Source organism: Leptopilina boulardi, unplaced genomic scaffold (assembly GCF_019393585.1).
Source record: "Leptopilina boulardi isolate dan_hultmark-lab unplaced genomic scaffold, ZJU_Lbou_2.1 LbouV2_182, whole genome shotgun sequence".
NCBI classification, from domain to species: domain Eukaryota; kingdom Metazoa; phylum Arthropoda; class Insecta; order Hymenoptera; family Figitidae; genus Leptopilina; species Leptopilina boulardi.
The window spans coordinates 40,555-58,192 of NW_026137732.1; positions in this window are offsets into that span (position 1 = coordinate 40,555).

The following is a 17,638-nucleotide window of genomic DNA, read 5'->3' on the forward strand; positions in this document are numbered from 1 at the left end:
TTTTTCTTCATTTTTAATGAAACTTTGACAAAATTTTGTAATTTTTTGAAATTCGCCAAAAAAGCGAATTTTTGAAGAAAATGGATGATTTTTGAATCCCATACTCCCCGCATAATTTTCCCGGACTTTCCCCATACTTTTTCAAAACTTCAAAATTTGGGAAATCTGACGAAAAAAAATTATATTTAAAAAAAAATTTTTCTTCATTTTTAATGAAACTTTGACAAAATTTTGTAATTTTTTGAAATTCGCCAAAAAAGCGAATTTTTGAAGAAAATGGATAATTTTTGAATCCCATACTCCCCCATACTTTTCCCGGACTTTCCTCATACTTTTTCAAAACTTCAAAATTTGGAAAATCTGACGAAAAAAAATTATATTTAAAAAAAAATTTTTCTTCATTTTTAATGAAACTTTGACAAAATTTTGAAATTTTTTGAAATTCGCCAAAAAAGCGAATTTTTGAAGAAAATGGATAATTTTTGAATCCCATACTCCCCGCATAATTTTCCCGGACTTTCCCCATACTTTTTCAAAACTTCAAAATTTGGAAATCTGACGAAAAAAAATTATATTTAAACAAAAAATTTTTCTTCATTTTTAATGAAACTTTGACAAAATTTTGTAATTTTTTGAAATTCGACAAAAAAGCGAATTTTTGAAGAAAATGGATGATTTTTGAATCCCATACTCCCCGCATAATTTTCCCGGACTTTCCCCATACTTTTTCAAAACTTCAAAATTTGGAAAATCTGACGAAAAAAAATTATATTTAAACAAAAAATTTTTCTTCATTTTTAATGAAACTTTGACAAAATTTTGTAATTTTTTGAAATTCGCCAAAAAAGCGAATTTTTGAAGAAAATGGATGATTTTTGAATCCCATACTCCCCGCATAATTTTCCCGGACTTTCCCCATACTTTTTCAAAAATTCAAAATTTGGAAAATCTGACGAAAAAAATTATATTTAAACAAAAAATTTTTCTTCATTTTTAATGAAACTTTGACAAAATTTTGTAATTTTTTGAAATTCGCCAAAAAAGCGAATTTTTGAAGAAAATGGATGATTTTTGAATCCCATACTCCCCGCATAATTTTCCCGGACTTTCCCCATACTTTTTCAAAACTTCAAAATTTGGGAAATCTGACGAAAAAAAATTATATTTAAAAAAAAATTTTTTCTTCATTTTTAATGAAACTTTGACAAAATTTTGTAATTTTTTGAAATTCGCCAAAAAAGCGAATTTTTGAAGAAAATGGATAATTTTTGAATCCCATACTCCCCCATACTTTTCCCGGACTTTCCTCATACTTTTTCAAAACTTCAAAATTTGGGAAATCTGACGAAAAAAAATTATATTTAAAAAAAAATTTTTCTTCATTTTTAATGAAACTTTGACAAAATTTTGAAATTTTTTGAAATTCGCCAAAAAAGCGAATTTTTGAAGAAAATGGATAATTTTTGAATCCCATACTCCCCGCATAATTTTCCCGGACTTTCCCCATACTTTTTCAAAACTTCAAAATTTGGAAAATCTGACGAAAAAAAATTATATTTAAACAAAAAATTTTTCTTCATTTTTAATGAAACTTTGACAAAATTTTGTAATTTTTTGAAATTCGCCAAAAAAGCGAATTTTTGAAGAAAATGGATGATTTTTGAATCCCATACTCCCCGCATAATTTTCCCGGACTTTCCCCATACTTTTTCAAAAATTCAAAATTTGGAAAATCTGACGAAAAAAATTATATTTAAACAAAAAATTTTTCTTCATTTTTAATGAAACTTTGACAAAATTTTGTAATTTTTTGAAATTCGCCAAAAAAGCGAATTTTTTAAGAAAATAGATGATTTTTGAATCCCATACTCCCCGCATAATTTTCCCGGACTTTCCCCATACTTATTCAAAACTTCAAAATTTGGGAAATCTGACGAAAAAAAATTATATTTAAAAAAAAATTTCTTCTTCATTTTTAATGAAACTTTGACAAAATATTGAAATTTTTTGAAATTCGCCAAAAAAGCGAATTTTTGAAGAAAATGGATAATTTTTGAATCCCATACTCCCCCATACTTTTCCCGGACTTTCCCCATACTTTTTCAAAACTTCAAAATTTGGGAAATCTGACGAAAAAAAATTATATTTAAAAAAAAATTTTTCTTCATTTTTAATGAAACTTTGACAAAATTTTGAAATTTTTTGAAATTCGCCAAAAAAGCGAATTTTTGAAGAAAATGGATAATTTTTGAATCCCATACTCCCCCATACTTTTCCCGGACTTTCCCCATACTTTTTCAAAACTTCAAAATTTGGGAAATCTGACGAAAAAAAATTATATTTAAAAAAAAATTTTTCTTCATTTTTAATGAAACTTTGACAAAATTTTGAAATTTTTTGAAATTCGCCAAAAAAGCGAATTTTTGAAGAAAATGGATAATTTTTGAATCCCATACTCCCCCATACTTTTCCCGGACTTTCCCCATACTTTTTCAAAACTTCAAAATTTGGGAAATCTGACGAAAAAAAATTATATTTAAACAAAAAATTTTTCTTCATTTTTAATGAAACTTTGACAAAATTTTGTAATTTTTTGAAATTCGCCAAAAAAGCGAATTTTTGAAGAAAATGGATAATTTTTGAATCCCATACTCCCCGCATAATTTTCCCGGACTTTCCCCATACTTTTTCAAAACTTCAAAATTTGGAAAATCTGACGAAAAAAAATTATATTTAAACAAAAAATTTTTCTTCATTTTTAATGAAACTTTGACAAAATTTTGTAATTTTTTGAAATTCGCCAAAAAAGCGAATTTTTGAAGAAAATGGATGATTTTTGAATCCCATACTCCCCGCATAATTTTCCCGGACTTTCCCCATACTTTTTCAAAACTTCAAAATTTGGAAAATCTGACGAAAAAAAATTATATTTAAACAAAAAATTTTTCTTCATTTTTAATGAAACTTTGACAAAATTTTGTAATTTTTTGAAATTCGCCAAAAAAGCGAATTTTTGAAGAAAATGGATGATTTTTGAATCCCATACTCCCCGCATAATTTTCCCGGACTTTCCCCATACTTTTTCAAAACTTCAAAATTTGGAAAATCTGACGAAAAAAAATTATATTTAAACAAAAAAATTTTTCTTCATTTTTAATGGGACTTTGACAAAATTTTGTAATTTTTTGAAATTCGCCAAAAAAGCGAATTTTTGAAGAAAATGGATGATTTTTGAATCCCATACTCCCCGCATAATTTTCCCGGACTTTCCCCATACTTTTTCAAAGCTTTAAAATTTGGGAAATCTTACGGAAAAAAATTATATTTAAAAAAAAATTTTTCTTCATTTTTAATGAAACTTTGACAAAATTTTGTAATTTTTTGAAATTCGCCAAAAAAGCGAATTTTTGAAGAAAATGGATAATTTTTGAATCCCATACTCCCCCATACTTTTCCCGGACTTTCCCCATACTTTTTCAAAACTTCAAAATTTGGGAAATCTGACGAAAAAAAATTATATTTAAAAAAAAATTTTTCTTCATTTTTAATGAAACTTTGACAAAATTTTGTAATTTTTTGAAATTCGCCAAAAAAGCGAATTTTTGAAGAAAATGGATAATTTTTGAATCCCATACTCCCCGCATAATTTTCCCGGACTTTCCCCATACTTTTTCAAAACTTCAAAATTTGGAAAATCTGACGAAAAAAAATTATATTTAAACAAAAAAATTTTTCTTCATTTTTAATGAAACTTTGACAAAATTTTGTAATTTTTTGAAATTCGCCAAAAAAGCGAATTTTTGAAGAAAATGGATGATTTTTGAATCCCATACTCCCCGCATAATTTTCCCGGACTTTCCCCATACTTTTTCAAAACTTCAAAATTTGGAAAATCTGACGAAAAAAAATTATATTTAAACAAAAAATTTTTCTTCATTTTTAATGAAACTTTGACAAAATTTTGTAATTTTTTGAAATTCGCCAAAAAAGCGAATTTTTGAAGAAAATGGATGATTTTTGAATCCCATACTCCCCGCATAATTTTCCCGGACTTTCCCCATACTTTTGCAAAACTTCAAAATTTGGAAAATCTGACGAAAAAAATTATATTTAAACAAAAAATTTTTCTTCATTTTTAATGAAACTTTGACAAAATTTTGTAATTTTTTGAAATTCGCCAAAAAAGCGAATTTTTGAAGAAAATGGATGATTTTTGAATCCCATACTCCCCGCATAATTTTCCCGGACTTTCCCCATACTTTTTCAAAACTTCAAAATTTGGGAAATCTGACGAAAAAAAATTATATTTAAAAAAAAATTTTTCTTCATTTTTAATGAAACTTTGACAAAATATTGAAATTTTTTGAAATTCGCCAAAAAAGCGAATTTTTGAAGAAAATGGATAATTTTTGAATCCCTTACTCCCCCCATACTTTTCCCGGACTTTCCCCATACTTTTTCAAAACTTCAAAATTTGGGAAATCTGACGAAAAAAAATTATATTTAAAAAAAAATTTTTCTTCATTTTTAATGAAACTTTGACAAAATTTTGAAATTTTTTGAAATTCGCCAAAAAAGCGAATTTTTGAAGAAAATGGATAATTTTTGAATCCCATACTCCCCCATACTTTTCCCGGACTTTCCCCATACTTTTTCAAAACTTCAAAATTTGGGAAATCTGACGAAAAAAAATTATATTTAAAAAAAAAATTTTTCTTCATTTTTAATGAAACTTTGACAAAATTTTGAAATTTTTTGAAATTCGCCAAAAAAGCGAATTTTTGAAGAAAATGGATAATTTTTGAATCCCATACTCCCCCATACTTTTCCCGGACTTTCCTCATACTTTTTCAAAACTTCAAAATTTGGGAAATCTGACGAAAAAAAATTATATTTAAACAAAAAATTTTTCTTCATTTTTAATGAAACTTTGACAAAATTTTGTAATTTTTTGAAATTCGCCAAAAAAGCGAATTTTTGAAGAAAATGGATGATTTTTGAATCCCATACTCCCCGCATAATTTTCCCGGACTTTCCCCATACTTTTTCAAAAATTCAAAATTTGGAAAATCTGACGAAAAAAAATTATATTTAAACAAAAAATTTTTCTTCATTTTTAATGAAACTTTGACAAAATTTTGTAATTTTTTGAAATTCGCCAAAAAAGCGAATTTTTGAAGAAAATGGATGATTTTTGAATCCCATACTCCCCGCATAATTTTCCCGGACTTTCCCCATACTTTTTCAAAAATTCAAAATTTGGAAAATCTGACGAAAAAAATTATATTTAAACAAAAAATTTTTCTTCATTTTTAATGAAACTTTGACAAAATTTTGTAATTTTTTGAAATTCGCCAAAAAAGCGAATTTTTTAAGAAAATGGATGATTTTTGAATCCCATACTCCCCGCATAATTTTCCCGGACTTTCCCCATACTTTTTCAAAACTTCAAAATTTGGGAAATCTGACGAAAAAAAATTATATTTAAAAAAAAATTTTTCTTCATTTTTAATGAAACTTTGACAAAATTTTGAAATTTTTTGAAATTCGCCAAAAAAGCGAATTTTTGAAGAAAATGGATAATTTTTGAATCCCATACTCCCCCATACTTTTCCCGGACTTTCCCCATACTTTTTCAAAACTTCAAAATTTGGGAAATCTGACGAAAAAAAATTATATTTAAAAAAAAATTTTTCTTCATTTTTAATGAAACTTTGACAAAATTTTGAAATTTTTTGAAATTCGCCAAAAAAGCGAATTTTTGAAGAAAATGGATAATTTTTGAATCCCATACTCCCCCATACTTTTCCCGGACTTTCCCCATACTTTTTCAAAACTTCAAAATTTGGGAAATCTGACGAAAAAAAATTATATTTAAAAAAAAATTTTTCTTCATTTTTAATGAAACTTTGACAAAATTTTGAAATTTTTTGAAATTCGCCAAAAAAGCGAATTTTTGAAGAAAATGGATAATTTTTGAATCCCATACTCCCCCATACTTTTCCCGGACTTTCCCCATACTTTTTCAAAACTTCAAAATTTGGGAAATCTGACGAAAAAAAATTATATTTAAAAAAAAATTTTTCTTCATTTTTAATGAAACTTTGACAAAATTTTGAAATTTTTTGAAATTCGCCAAAAAAGCGAATTTTTGAAGAAAATGGATAATTTTTGAATCCCATACTCCCCCATACTTTTCCCGGACTTTCCTCATACTTTTTCAAAACTTCAAAATTTGGGAAATCTGACGAAAAAAAATTATATTTAAACAAAAAATTTTTCTTCATTTTTAATGAAACTTTGACAAAATTTTGTAATTTTTTGAAATTCGACAAAAAAGCGAATTTTTGAAGAAAATGGATGATTTTTGAATCCCATACTCCCCGCATAATTTTCCCGGACTTTCCCCATACTTTTTCAAAAATTCAAAATTTGGAAAATCTGACGAAAAAAAATTATATTTAAACAAAAAATTTTTCTTCATTTTTAATGAAACTTTGACAAAATTTTGTAATTTTTTGAAATTCGCCAAAAAAGCGAATTTTTGAAGAAAATGGATGATTTTTGAATCCCATACTCCCCGCATAATTTTCCCGGACTTTCCCCATACTTTTTTAAAACTTCAAAATTTGGGAAATCTGACGAAAAAAAATTATATTTAAAAAAAAATTTTTCTTCATTTTTAATGAAACTTTGACAAAATTTTGAAATGTTTTAAAATTCGCCAAAAAAGCGAATTTTTGAAGAAAATGGATAATTTTTAAATCCCATACTCCCCCCATACTTTTCCCGGACTTTCCCCATACTTTTTCAAAACTTCAAAATTTGGGAAATCTGACGAAAAAAATTATATTAAAAAAAAAATTTTTCTTCATTTTTAATGGAACTTTGACTAAAGTTTGAAATTTTTTAAAATTCGCCAAAAAAGCGAATTTTTGAAGAAAATGGATAATTTTTGAATCCCATACTCCCCCATATTTTTCCCGGACTTTCCCCATACTTTTTCAAAACTTCAAAATTTGGGAAATCTGACGAAAAAAAAATATTTAAAAAAAAATTTTTCTTCATTTTTAATGAAACTTTGACAAAATTTTGAAATTTTTTAAAATTCGCCAAAATGCGAATTTTTGAAGAAAATGGATAATTTTTAAATCCCATACTCCCCCATACTTTTCCCGGACTTTCCCCATACTTTTTCAAAACTTCAAAATTTGCGAAATCTGACGAAAAAAATTATATTTAAAAAAAAATTTTTCTTCATGTTTAATGAAACTTTGACAAAATTTTGAAATTTTTTGAAATTCGCCAAAAAAGCAAATTTTTGAAGAAAACGGTTAATTTTTGAATCCCATACTCCCCCCATACTTTTCCCGGACTTTCCCCATACTTTTTCAAAAATTCAAAATTTGGAAAATCTGACGAAAAAAAATTATATTTAAAAAAAAATTTCTTCTTCATTTTTAATGAAACTTTGACAAAATATTGAAATTTTTTGAAATTCGCCAAAAAAGCGAATTTTTGAAGAAAATGGATAATTTTTGAATCCCTTACTCCCCCCATACTTTTCCCGGACTTTCCCCATACTTTTTCAAAACTTCAAAATTTGGGAAATCCGACAAAAAAAAATTATATTTAAAAAAAAAATTTTTCTTCATGTTTAATGAAACTTTGACAAAATTTTGAAATTTTTTGAAATTCGCCAAAAAAGCAAATTTTTGAAGAAAATGGATAATTTTTGAATCCCATACTCCCCCATACTTTTCCCGGACTTTCCCCATACTTTTTCAAAAATTCAAAATTTGGAAAATCTGACGAAAAAAAATTATATTTAAACAAAAAATTTTTCTTCATTTTTAATGAAACTTTGACAAAATTTTGTAATTTTTTGAAATTCGCCAAAAAAGCGAATTTTTGAAGAAAATGGATGATTTTTGAATCCCATACTCCCCGCATAATTTTCCCGGACTTTCCCCATACTTTTGCAAAACTTTAAAATTTGGAAAATCTGACGAAAAAAATTATATTTAAACAAAAAATTTTTCTTCATTTTTAATGAAACTTTGACAAAATTTTGTAATTTTTTGAAATTCGCCAAAAAAGCGAATTTTTGAAGAAAATGGATAATTTTTGAATCCCATATTACCCCCATACTTTTCCCGGACTTTCCTCATACTTTTTCAAAACTTCAAAATTTGGGAAATCTGACGAAAAAAATTATATTTAAAAAAAAATTTTTTCTTCATTTTTAATGAAACTTTGACAAAATTTTGTAATTTTTTGAAATTCGCCAAAAAAGCAAATTTTTGAAGAAAATGGATAATTTTTGAATCCCATACTCCCCGCATACTTTTCCCGGACTTTCCTCATACTTTTTCAAAACTTCAAAATTTGGGAAATCCTGACGAAAAAAAATTAAATTCAAAAAAAAAATTTGTCTTCATTTTTAAAATGGATAATGGATAATGGATAATTTTTGAATCCCATACTCCCCCCATACTTTTCCCGGACTTTCCTCATACTTTTTCAAAACTTCAAAATTTGGGAAATCTGACGAAAAAAAATTATATTTAAAAAAAAATTTTTCTTCATTTTTAATGAAACTTTGACAAAATTTTGTAATTTTTTGAAATTCGCCAAAAAAGCGAATTTTTGAAGAAAATGGATAATTTTTGAATCCCATACTCCCCCATACTTTTCCCGGACTTTCCTCATACTTTTTCAAAACTTCAAAATTTGGAAAATCTGACGAAAAAAAATTATATTTAAAAAAAAATTTATTCTTCATTTTTAATGAAACTTTGACAAAATTTTGAAATTTTTTGAAATTCGCCAAAAAAGCGATTTTTTGAAGAAAATGGATAATTTTTGAATCCCATACTCCCCGCATAATTTTCCCGGACTTTCCCCATACTTATTCAAAACTTCAAAATTTGGGAAATCTGACGAAAAAAAATTATATTTAAAAAAAATTTTTTCTTCATTTTTAATGAAACTTTGACAAAATTTTGAAATGTTTTAAAATTCGCCAAAAAAGCAAATTTTTGAAGAAAATGGATAATTTTTAAATTCCATACTCCCCCCATACTTTTCCCGGACTTTCCCCATACTTTTTCAAAGCTTTAAAATTTGGGAAATCTTACGGAAAAAAATTAAATTAAAAACAAAATATTTCTTCATTTTTAATGGGACTTTGACTAAAGTTTGAAATTTTTTAAAATTCGCCAGAAAAGCGAATTTTTGAAGAAAATGGATAATTTTTGAATCCCATACTCCCTCCATATTTTTCCCGGACTTTCCACATACTTTTTCAAAACTTCAAAATTTGGGAAATCTGACGAAAAAAAAATGTAAAAAAAAAATTATTCTTCATTTTTAATGGGACTTTGACAAAAGTTTGAAATTTTTTAAAATTCGCCAAAATGCGAATTTTTGAAGAAAATGGATAATTTTTAAATCCCATACTCCCCCCATACGTTTCCCGGACTTTCCCCATACTTTTTCAAAACTTCAAAATTTGCGAAATCTGACGAAAAAAATTATATTTAAAAAAAAATTTCTTCTTCATTTTTAATGAAACTTTGACAAAATATTGAAATTTTTTGAAATTCGCCAAAAAAGCAAATTTTTGAAGAAAACGGTTAATTTTTGAATCCCTTACTCCCCCCATACTTTTCCCGGACTTTCCCCATACTTTTTCAAAACTTCAAAATTTGGGAAATCCGACGAAAAAAAATTATATTTAAAAAAAAATTTTTTCTTCATTTTTAATGAAACTTAGACAAAATTTTGAAATTTTTTGAAATTCGCCAAAAAAGCGAATTTTTGAAGAAAATGGATAATTTTTGAATCCCATACTCCCCTTATACTTTTCCCGGACTTTCCTCATACTTTTTCAAAACTTCAAGATTTGGGAAATCTGACAAAAAAAATTATATTTAAAAAAAAAATTTTTCTTCATGTTTAATGAAACTTTGACAAAATTTTGAAATTTTTTGAAATTCGCCAAAAAAGCAAATTTTTGAAGAAAACGGATAATATTTAAATCCCATACTACCCCCATACTTTTGCCGGACTTTCCTCATACTTTTTCAAAACTTCAAAATTTGGGAAATCTGACGAAAAAAAATTATATTTAAACAAAAAATTTTTCTTCATTTTTAATGAAACTTTGACAAAATTTTGTAATTTTTTGAAATTCGACAAAAAAGCGAATTTTTGAAGAAAATGGATGATTTTTGAATCCCATACTCCCCGCATAATTTTCCCGGACTTTCCCCATACTTTTTCAAAACTTCAAAATTTGGGAAATCTGACGAAAAATAATTATATTTAAAAAAAATTTTTTCTTCATTTTTAATGAAACTTTGACAAAATTTTGAAATGTTTTAAAATTCGCCAAAAAAGCAAATTTTTGAAGAAAATGGATAATTTTTAAATTCCATACTCCCCCCATACTTTTCCCGGACTTTCCCCATACTTTTTCAAAGCTTTAAAATTTGGGAAATCTTACGGAAAAAAATTAAATTAAAAAAAAAATATTTCTTCATTTTTAATGGGACTTTGACTAAAGTTTGAAATTTTTTAAAATTCGCCAGAAAAGCGAATTTTTGAAGAAAATGGATAATTTTTGAATCCCATACTCCCTCCATATTTTTCCCGGACTTTCCACATACTTTTTCAAAACTTCAAAATTTGGGAAATCTGACGAAAAAAAAAATGTAAAAAAAAAATTATTCTTCATTTTTAATGGGACTTTGACAAAAGTTTGAAATTTTTTAAAATTCGCCAAAATGCGAATTTTTGAAGAAAATGGATAATTTTTAAATCCCATACTCCCCCCATACGTTTCCCGGACTTTCCCCATACTTTTTCAAAACTTCAAAATTTGCGAAATCTGACGAAAAAAATTATATTTAAAAAAAAATTTCTTCTTCATTTTTAATGAAACTTTGACAAAATATTGAAATTTTTTGAAATTCGCCAAAAAAGCAAATTTTTGAAGAAAACGGTTAATTTTTGAATCCCTTACTCCCCCCATACTTTTCCCGGACTTTCCCCATACTTTTTCAAAACTTCAAAATTTGGGAAATCCGGCGAAAAAAAATTATATTTAAAAAAAAATTTTTTCTTCATTTTTAATGAAACTTAGACAAAATTTTGAAATTTTTTGAAATTCGCCAAAAAAGCGAATTTTTGAAGAAAATGGATAATTTTTGAATCCCATACTCCCCTTATACTTTTCCCGGACTTTCCTCATACTTTTTCAAAACTTCAAGATTTGGGAAATCTGACAAAAAAAAATTATATTTAAAAAAAAATTTTTTCTTCATTTTTAATGAAACTTAGACAAAATTTTGAAATTTTTTGAAATTCGCCAAAAAAGCGAATTTTTGAAGAAAATGGATAATTTTTGAATCCCATACTCCCCTTATACTTTTCCCGGACTTTCCTCATACTTTTTCAAAACTTCAAGATTTGGGAAATCTGACAAAAAAAAATTATATTTAAAAAAAAAATTTTTCTTCATGTTTAATGAAACTTTGACAAAATTTTGAAATTTTTTGAAATTCGCCAAAAAAGCAAATTTTTGAAGAAAACGGATAATATTTAAATCCCATACTACCCCCATACTTTTGCCGGACTTTCCTCATACTTTTTCAAAACTTCAAAATTTGGGAAATCTGACGAAAAAAAATTATATTTAAACAAAAAATTTTTCTTCATTTTTAATGAAACTTTGACAAAATTTTGTAATTTTTTGAAATTCGACAAAAAAGCGAATTTTTGAAGAAAATGGATGATTTTTGAATCCCATACTCCCCGCATAATTTTCCCGGACTTTCCCCATACTTTTTCAAAAATTCAAAATTTGGAAAATCTGACGAAAAAAAATTATATTTAAACAAAAAATTTTTCTTCATTTTTAATGAAACTTTGACAAAATTTTGTAATTTTTTGAAATTCGCCAAAAAAGCGAATTTTTGAAGAAAATGGATGATTTTTGAATCCCATACTCCCCGCATAATTTTCCCGGACTTTCCCCATACTTTTAAAAAATTCAAAATTTGGAAAATCTGACGAAAAAAATTATATTTAAACAAAAAATTTTTCTTCATTTTTAATGAAACTTTGACAAAATTTTGTAATTTTTTGAAATTCGCCAAAAAAGCGAATTTTTTAAGAAAATAGATGATTTGTGAATCCCATACTTCCCGCATAATTTTCCCGGACTTTCCCCATACTTATTCAAAACTTCAAAATTTGGGAAATCTGACGAAAAATAATTATATTTAAAAAAAATTTTTTCTTCATTTTTAATGAAACTTTGACAAAATTTTGAAATGTTTTAAAATTCGCCAAAAAAGCAAATTTTTGAAGAAAATGGATAATTTTTAAATTCCATACTCCCCCATACTTTTCCCGGACTTTCCCCATACTTTTTCAAAGCTTTAAAATTTGGGAAATCTTACGGAAAAAAATTAAATTAAAAAAAAAATATTTCTTCATTTTTAATGGGACTTTGACTAAAGTTTGAAATTTTTTAAAATTCGCCAGAAAAGCGAATTTTTGAAGAAAATGGATAATTTTTGAATCCCATACTCCCTCCATATTTTTCCCGGACTTTCCACATACTTTTTCAAAACTTCAAAATTTGGGAAATCTGACGAAAAAAAAAATGTAAAAAAAAATTATTCTTCATTTTTAATGGGACTTTGACAAAAGTTTGAAATTTTTTAAAATTGGCCAAAATGCGAATTTTTGAAGAAAATGGATAATTTTTAAATCCCATACTCCCCCCATACGTTTCCCGGACTTTCCCCATACTTTTTCAAAACTTCAAAATTTGCGAAATCTGACGAAAAAAATTATATTTAAAAAAAAATTTCTTCTTCATTTTTAATGAAACTTTGACAAAATATTGAAATTTTTTGAAATTCGCCAAAAAAGCAAATTTTTGAAGAAAACGGTTAATTTTTGAATCCCTTACTCCCCCCATACTTTTCCCGGACTTTCCCCATACTTTTTCAAAACTTCAAAATTTGGGAAATCCGGCGAAAAAAAATTATATTTAAAAAAAAATTTTTTCTTCATTTTTAATGAAACTTAGACAAAATTTTGAAATTTTTTGAAATTCGCCAAAAAAGCGAATTTTTGAAGAAAATGGATAATTTTTGAATCCCATACTCCCCTTATACTTTTCCCGGACTTTCCTCATACTTTTTCAAAACTTCAAGATTTGGGAAATCTGACAAAAAAAAATTATATTTAAAAAAAAAATTTTTCTTCATGTTTAATGAAACTTTGACAAAATTTTGAAATTTTTTGAAATTCGCCAAAAAAGCAAATTTTTGAAGAAAACGGATAATATTTAAATCCCATACTACCCCCATACTTTTCCCGGACTTTCCCCATACTTTTAAAAAATTCAAAATTTGGAAAATCTGACGAAAAAAATTATATTTAAACAAAAAATTTTTCTTCATTTTTAATGAAACTTTGACAAAATTTTGTAATTTTTTGAAATTCGCCAAAAAAGCGAATTTTTGAAGAAAATGGATGATTTTTGAATCCCATACTCCCCGCATAATTTTCCCGGACTTTCCCCATACTTTTTCAAAAATTCAAAATTTGTAAAATCTGACGAAAAAAAATTATATTTAAACAAAAAATTTTTCTTCATTTTTAATGACACTTTGACAAAATTTTGTAATTTTTTGAAATTCGCCAAAAAAGCGAATTTTTGAAGAAAATGGATGATTTTTGAATCCCATACTCCCCGCATAATTTTCCCGGACTTTCCTCATACTTTTAAAAAATTCAAAATTTGGAAAATCTGACGAAAAAAATTATATTTAAACAAAAAATTTTTCTTCATTTTTAATGAAACATCCCAGTCGAAAATCGTAAGTTTCCCTGAAGGGTTCACATGGCCTTCAGGTAACTGTTATGAAGGTTTCAAAAGCTTCATGGCAACTATTTATACATTAGACCTAAAATTCTGTGATATTTGCTTTCTGACTTCTTAACGGGAAGCTTTTTCTACAGCTTGTTGAATATCTGTGGACAGCTTCTAGCAATAGGTTTACCAGTTTGCTTGGTGAATGCTTTCCTAATGCCTGGTTTAATGTGTAAGAAAGCAATTCTATTTGCTTTTCACAAGTTGCAAATTAATATGTAATTTAATTACCTTTTTTACACTTCCTGAAAACTAGAATAATTTCATTAAATTAAACTAAATCGAAAAATCATAAAAATTCTATAGTAATTTGTAAATCCGTCTTATACAATTAATAATTATTCTTTATATATTATATAAAAATTATTTTTCAAAGAAAACGTTTATTTTTAAACACTTAAATTATATACGAAAAAAATTATATATAACTTGAGCAAAATTTAGGGTTAGGAATACGAACACGGTGAAAACCTTTTATATTGAATAATGAATACAATTTCTTAAAAAAAGACAAAATATTTAATATTTAAAAAAAAAGATTATTATTTTTAAACTTGATATTTATGAATATTTTTTATAAATAATATATTCTTTATTCTTTTAGAATAAGTTTAAAAAGACTGTGGAAATACCGAGTCTGACGTAAATAATTTTTCTTTAATTCTTCAATATTTAAATATAATAATCTAATACATAATATTTTTACGAGATAAATAAAGATGGAAAGAAAGGTTAAATTTAATTTTTGATCATTGTCATTTTTCCGCTGTTTCCTGAAACATCCATGACGCTTCATTTAATTTTCGCCACCTGAACGCTTTCTTTTTATATATGCAAAATCCTGCAACTCTTTGATAACTCTCTCAAAGCTACTTGAATGCTTTGTTTAAAACGTACAAAATTTGTTATTTTCAAGCTTTCCGTGGAAGCGAAAAATCGGCCATAACAGGCTTCCTGAAAGTTTTCTATAGCTAGTTATCTACTGTCTCACAATTCTCTAATGATTATCTCAATACTTCAAAACAACTTTTTGTTCAGCTTAACATAGCGTAGGATTTTCGACTGGGATTGACAAAATTTTGTAATTTTTTGAAATTCGCCAAAAAAGCGAATTTTTGAAGAAAATGGATAATTTTTGAATCCCATACTCCCCGCATAATTTTCCCGGACTTTCCCCATACTTTTGCAAAACTTTAAAATTTGGAAAATCTGACGAAAAAAATTATATTTAAACAAAAAAATTTTTCTTCATTTTTAATGGGACTTTGACAAAATTTGGAAATTTTTTGAAATTCGCCAAAAAAGCGATTTTTTGAAGAAAATGGATAATTTTTGAATCCCATATTACCCCAATACTTTTCCCGGACTTTCCTCATACTTTTTCAAAACTTCAAATTTTGGGAAATCCTACGAAAAAAAATTAAATTCAAAAAAAAATATGTCTTCATTTTTAAAATGGATAATGGATAATTTTTGAATCCCATACTCCCCCCATACTTTTCCCGGACTTTCCTCATACTTTTTCAAAACTTCAAAATTTGGGAAATCTGACGAAAAAAAATTATATTTAAAAAAAAATTTTTTCTTCATGTTTAATAAAACTTTGATAAAATTTTGTAATTTTTTGAAATTCGCCAAAAAAGCAAATTTTTGAAGAAAACGGATAATTTTTGAATCCCATACTACCCGCATACTTTTCCCGGACTTTCCTCATACTTTTTCAAAACTTCAAATTTTGGGAAATCCTACGAAAAAAAATTAAATTCAAAAAAAAAATATGTCTTCATTTTTAAAATGGATAATGGATAATTTTTGAATCCCATACTCCCCCCATACTTTTCCCGGACTTTCCTCATACTTTTTCAAAACTTCAAAATTTGGGAAATCTGACGAAAAAAAATTATATTTAAAAAAAAATTTTTTCTTCATGTTTAATAAAACTTTGATAAAATTTTGTAATTTTTTGAAATTCGCCAAAAATGCGAATTTTTGAAGAAAATGGATAATTTTGGAACCCCATACTACCCCCATACTTTTCCCGGACTTTCCTCATACTTTTTCAAAACTTTAAAATTTGGAAAATCCTACGAAAAAAAATTAAATTTAAAAAAAAATTTATTCTTCATTTTTAATGAAACTTTGACAAAATTTTGAAATTTTTTGAAATTCGCCAAAAAAACGATTTTTTGAAGAAAATGGATAATTTTTGAATCCCATACTCACCGCATAATTTTCCCGGACTTTCCCCATACTTTTTCAAAAATTCAAAATTTGGAAAATCTGACGAAAAAAAATTATATTTAAACAAAAAATTTTTCTTCATTTTTAATGCAACTTTGACAAAATTTTGTAATTTTTTGAAATTCGCCAAAAAAGCGAATTTTTGAAGAAAATGGATGATTTTTGAATCCCATACTCCCCTTATACTTTTCCCGGACTTTCCTCATACTTTTTCAAAACTTCAAGATTTGGGAAATCTGACAAAAAAAAATTATATTTAAAAAAAAAATTTTTCTTCATGTTTAATGAAACTTTGACAAAATTTTGAAATTTTTTGAAATTCGCCAAAAAAGCAAATTTTTGAAGAAAACGGATAATATTTAAATCCCATACTACCCCCATACTTTTGCCGGACTTTCCTCATACTTTTTCAAAACTTCAAAATTTGGGAAATCTGACGAAAAAAAATTATATTTAAACAAAAAATTTTTATTCATTTTTAATGAAACTTTGACAAAAGTTTGTAATTTTTTGAAATTCGACAAAAAAGCGAATTTTTGAAGAAAATGGATGATTTTTGAATCCCATACTCCCCGCATAATTTTCCCGGACTTTCCCCATACTTTTAAAAAATTCAAAATTTGGAAAATCTGACGAAAAAAATTATATTTAAACAAAAAATTTTTCTTCATTTTTAATGAAACTTTGACAAAATTTTGTAATTTTTTGAAATTCGCCAAAAAAGCGAATTTTTGAAGAAAATGGATGATTTTTGAATCCCATACTCCCCGCATAATTTTCCCGGACTTTCCCCATACTTTTTCAAAAATTCAAAATTTGGAAAATCTGACGAAAAAAAATTATATTTAAACAAAAAATTTTTCTTCATTTTTAATGACACTTTGACAAAATTTTGTAATTTTTTGAAATTCGCCAAAAAAGCGAATTTTTGAAGAAAATGGATGATTTTTGAATCCCATACTCCCCGCATAATTTTCCCGGACTTTCCTCATACTTTTAAAAAATTCAAAATTTGGAAAATCTGACGAAAAAAATTATATTTAAACAAAAAATTTTTCTTCATTTTTAATGAAACATCCCAGTCGAAAATCGTAAGTTTCCCTGAAGGGTTCACATGGCCTTCAGGTAACTGTTATGAAGGTTTCAAAAGCTTCATGGCAACTATTTATACATTAGACCTAAAATTCTGTGATATTTGCTTTCTGACTTCTTAACGGGAAGCTTTTTCTACAGCTTGTTGAATATCTGTGGACAGCTTCTAGCAATAGGTTTACCAGTTTGCTTGGTGAATGCTTTCCTAATGCCTGGTTTAATGTGTAAGAAAGCAATTCTATTTGCTTTTCACAAGTTGCAAATTAATATGTAATTTAATTACCTTTTTTACACTTCCTGAAAACTAGAATAATTTCATTAAATTAAACTAAATCGAAAAATCATAAA